General features: G+C 43.9%; 1 pseudogene; it reads left to right on the top strand.

Moving 5' to 3' along the window:
* Positions 1–1591: 1591 nt before the first annotated feature.
* Positions 1592–3410, top strand: LOC108587145 (annotated as a pseudogene).
* Positions 3411–4899: the final 1489 nt, after the last annotated feature.

The following is a 4899-nucleotide window of genomic DNA, read 5'->3' as shown; positions in this document are numbered from 1 at the left end:
GTTGTCATCTTTCTTTGGTAGTAAAAGGTCTTTAAATAACACAACTATTCATGGAGGTGGCCTCCAGGGCTTACTGGATTCGCTGAGGAATCTACATAAAAGGAGCAGTGACAGGAGGTGAGGGCACACCTGCTCTTCTGCCCCAGGCAAGCAGAGATGGACTGAAGCTCTGTCACCGTGATGTCTGCACAGAGATTTGTGAGAGTGAAACAGAAAACACCGGCTGATGATTCTGGCTTTCCTTTATTCTCACACACGCACGTTCTTTTTTTTCTTTTTCTTTTTCTTTGTTTTTTTTGAGACAGGATCTCAGTCCGTTGCCCAGGCTGGAATACAGTGGTGTGACCGTGGCTCACTCCCGGTCTCAGGTGATCCTTCCATCTCAGCCTCCCCAGTAGCGGGACTACAGGTGTGCACCACTATGCCTGGCTAATTTTTGTATTTTTATATAGACGGAGACTCACCATGTTGCCCCGGCTGGTCTCAAACTGCAGGCCTCAAGTGATCTGCTTGCTTCGGCCTCCCAAAGTGCTGGGATAACAGGCATGAGTCACTGTGCCCCACCTCCTCTGTCTTCAATGATTGAGAACGGTCAACAGTGCAGAGAGCCACTTGATGGCAGACTGAATCTCTTGTACTGAAGGCTCCCCCTGCAACCAGGTGCTCTCCCTGTGTTGAGGGCTCTCTCTCCCTCACCCAGTCCTCACCACTTCGCTTACTTCTTGCACATGATCTACAAAACAACTCATGAAGACAGGTACTCACCCTTGTCCTTATGTTATAGATGAGAAAACAAAAGAGTCTAGAGAGGCTGAGGGCCTCGCCTAAGCTCACAATTACCAAGGGCCAGAGCCACACCTGAGTCAGCTCCGACTGCCGTAGTGTGCCATAGGTGGGTGACTGAAACAGCAGACTGTTATTTCTCATAGTTCTGGAGCCTGGGAAGCCCAAGATCAAGGGCTGGCTGACTCGGTCCTCAACGAGGTCACACTGGGAATTAGAGCTTTATATGTGAATTTTAAGGGAACAGAATTCAGTCTGTTGCAGGCTACAAAGGAATTTGGGAGAAAATCCTCAACTTCTCAAAGGCCATCTCCTCCCACTCTTTAAAAAAAGGTACATACAATAGCTTATAAAAACTTCACTTTCCCTTCATGAAGCCCTGGATTTAAGAAAAAATGAATGAAACCTCAATTCCAGAATAGACGACGGGAAAATATTGAATAATGGATTTATTTGTATTTAGAAGAGTGAAGAGCATACTTATGCATTCGTGTATATATATGCACATATATAAAACATGTAACATTAAAGAATGTGGGCCGGGCATGGTATCTCATGCCTGTAATCCCAGCACTTTGGGAGGCAAGGCAGGTGGATCACCTGAGATCAGGAGTTCAAGACCAGCCTGGCCAACATGGTGAAACCCTGTGTCTACTAAAAATGCAAAAATCAGCCTGGTATGGTGGTGGGCACCTGTAATCCCAGCTACTTGGGAGGCTGAGGCAAGAGAATCATTTTAACCGGGGAGGCAGAGGTTGCAGTGAGCCGAGATCACGCCACTGCACTCCAGCCTGGGCCACAGAGTGGGACTCTTATCTCAAAAAAAAAAAAAAAAAAAGAGTGTGTGTGTGTGTGTGTGTGTGTGTGCGCTGAAATGCACCTTTCTAACCCATATGGAGAGGACAAGACTAGGACTCCAGGCATGAGCTGCGGCAAATGAGGCTGAGACCATTTCCTGTGAGTTGGTGTCTACAGGACAGTGGGTCCAGGGGCTCCCCAGACATGGCGGGGACTGGACACCACAGCCTGCGTGTGGTCTGCTCCAACTGGGATTGGTAGAAAGGAAAAGGCTGTTGTGGTGCCGAGAAGGAAGTTGTTGACAAGCCATGGGGCGGCTGTAGCTGTAGGAGTGGAGAGGGTGAGAGGCGCGGGCCATGGCGGCAGTGGCTCTGTTGGTGTCACCTGGCCAACAGTGTGGGCACCAGGGCGAGAAGGGAACACTGGAGGGGCTCAGCCAGCACTGAGCTGAGCGCTGGCAGAGGCCACCGCCTGGCAGATGGGGAAAGGCAGAGCGGGTGAGCGGGCACTGTGTATCAGCCCCTGAGGCGTGTTGAGCTCGAGCCTGCGACCACCTGTGCTGTGGAGATGGAGACAACCTAATTGGGGAGCAGGTCTGGCCCCCCACAAGCATAGGCTGGTCTTAGAGGCACCGATGGAGCAGCTTTCCTAGTAGGAGTCGTGATGAGCTAGAGGGGCTCACAGTGTGTCACGGAGTATGAGGAAAGGTGCAGGGAATCCTAGAGAAAGTCTTGCAAGTTTAAGGAGCAAGAGAGGAAGGAGAAACCAATCATTGAGATGGGTCAAAGGTAAATGGAGAAAGGAACGTCCAGGGAGAAGCGGGCAGTCGGCATCGTCAATCATGCAGAGATGAAGGCGGAACGATGGAGCAGTGGCCCCTTGGGCTTGGCAGGTGATCAGATTCGAGGTCATGGTGACCTTCAGGAGAGCACTGTGTGCAGAGTGCCAGCAGTGGGAAGGGACCGGGTGGGAGGGAGGACGTGGAATGTGAGGGTGGTCTCCCGTGCAGGAAGTTTGGCCTTGGAGGGGATGAAAATGAAGGGCAGGGATGTTGTGCACATGTACCCTAGAACTTAAAGTATAATAATAATAGTAATAAATAAATTTTAAAAAGGAAAAAAAAAGAAAATGAAGGGCAGGGAGGAATCGTGAGCGAACAAGGAGGGTGTTTGACTGCTAGAGCTGAGTGAAGCGATGCCTCAATCAAAGGAACTTGTTTCTTCAAGCTCTTCCAGCAGTGATTCTGACAGTGAGGTTGGCAAAAAGTTAAAGAGGAAAAAGCAAGTTGCTCCAGAAAAATCTATAAAGAAGCAAAAGACAGGTGAAACTTCAAGAGCTCTGTCATCTTCTAAACAGCGGAAGCAGCAGAGATGATAACAAGTTTCAGATTGGGAAAATGAGGTACCTTAGCGTTCAAGGTTTTAAAGGGAAAGTGCTAATGGATATTAGAGAATATTGGATGGATCCTGATGGTGAAATGAAACCCGGAAGAAAAGATATTTCTTTAAATCCAGAACAATGGAGCCAGCTGAAGGAACAGATTTCTGTCATTGATGATGCAGTAAAAAAACTGTAAAATCCGAGCCATATAAATAAAACCTGTACCGTTCTAGTTGTTTTAATCTGTCTTTTTACATTGGCTTTTGTTTTCTAAATGTTGTTCTCCAAGCTATTGTATGTTTGGATTGCAGAAGAATTTGTAAGATGAATACTTTTTTTTAATGTGCATTATTAAAAACGTTGAGTGAAGCTAATTGTCAACTTTATTAAGAAGGATTGCTTTATGTCCACCACCTAGTGCAAAATAAAATCAAGCAATACAATCTTAACTGTTGTGGGCTTTTTTGACCGTAAGAGTTGGTACTGTTTAAGGCCAAAAGTAATAGTTTTTATACATCTTTTAGTTTCAACTCAGCTTTTACAATAAAAAGGATTTGTATTGCATTGAGTTTATAAACTTTTGGTTTGTGAAATCCGTATTTGATCTGTCCTCTTCCAATCAAATGTCTAGGCTTGTTTGACTTCCACTCCAGTGATTTTTCTTTTTTTTTTTTTTTTTTTTTGAGACGGAGTCTCACTCTGTAGCCCAGGCTGGAGTGCAGTGGCCGGATCTCAGCTCACTGCAAGCTCCGCCTCCCGGGTTCACGCCATTCTCCTGCCTCAGCCTTCCCGAGTAGCTGGGACTACAAGCGCCCGCCACCGCGCCCGGCTAGTTTTTTGTATTTTTTAGTAGAGATGGGGTTTCACTGTGTTCGCCAGGATGGTGATTTTTCACTCTTTTTATTTTGTTTACTTCATTTTTCTTTAATAAGTTAATCTCTTCACATTCAGTTTTACTTCACTCTTTATTCTTTTCTTTGAGTATGTTATGCTTATTTGGAAAGTCAGTGAAACTGTCAAAATGTTATCTTAATATGATACTTATAATTATATGAGAACTACAATCACCAAATCGACTGTATTCAATATTAGCAGATCTAGTTTGATAACATGGCTTATGTGGAAACTGAGAAGGTATTTGTCATTACTCATAGTGTTCTGTGTAGTTATTGCTTAGTCTGCAGAAAATAAAGACCTAGATGAGATGTCTGACTTGCTTTCACTTATTAAACATGTTCACCATGGGATGATGTCTGTAACATCAGATATTGTTAAACTAGAGTAGGATTTAATAAAAATTATGAACGCTTACTGGCCTAACACTTTATTTCATAATATTGAGTATGAACTATATGTAGCCAGAGACGTCATTAAGCTTTACTGTTATGGTAGGTAATATGGTTAGTTTGTAGGGAAAAGAGCATATGAGTACATGTTTGTGTATTTTGGCCTTTGCCCCAGTAGAACAGACAATGGCATTCTAGGCTTGGTGTTACTAAGTTTCAGCAGACACTAGCAAGTGGTTTGTATTTAACCATACCCATGAAGCAGACAGATGGAGGCACAGATTTTAGTGGCTTTGTGGCAATAAATAGGGCACGGTGTGCCTTAGGAAAAGAATGTTTATAAAGGGAATTATAACTGAAATTAAAGGAGGCAGCAGTGAAGAGGAAATAATTATCTTCTATATAAATGATATACACATATTTTGAGATTTTTATAACAGCAGTGGAATACAATTCTAGGTAGAGTAGAAAAAGGAAAGGTTTAAAGACATATAAAAGATTCTTGTTGACAATTTATTTTTGGTAGCAAATCTCAAATGAGTACCTGCTATTAAGGGCTGCCATATCAGAGTTTTGCACTGTTTTGCTACCAAGTTTGATTCGTACATCTAAAACATTTTTTAGTTGATTGTCAAGGACTTAATCTGAAAAT

The sequence above is a fragment of the Papio anubis genome, chromosome 8, assembly GCF_008728515.1.
Source record: "Papio anubis isolate 15944 chromosome 8, Panubis1.0, whole genome shotgun sequence".
NCBI classification, from domain to species: Eukaryota; Metazoa; Chordata; class Mammalia; order Primates; family Cercopithecidae; genus Papio; species Papio anubis.
Note: the sequence above shows the minus strand (reverse complement) of the source record. Positions and strands in the feature narration are given on the sequence as shown.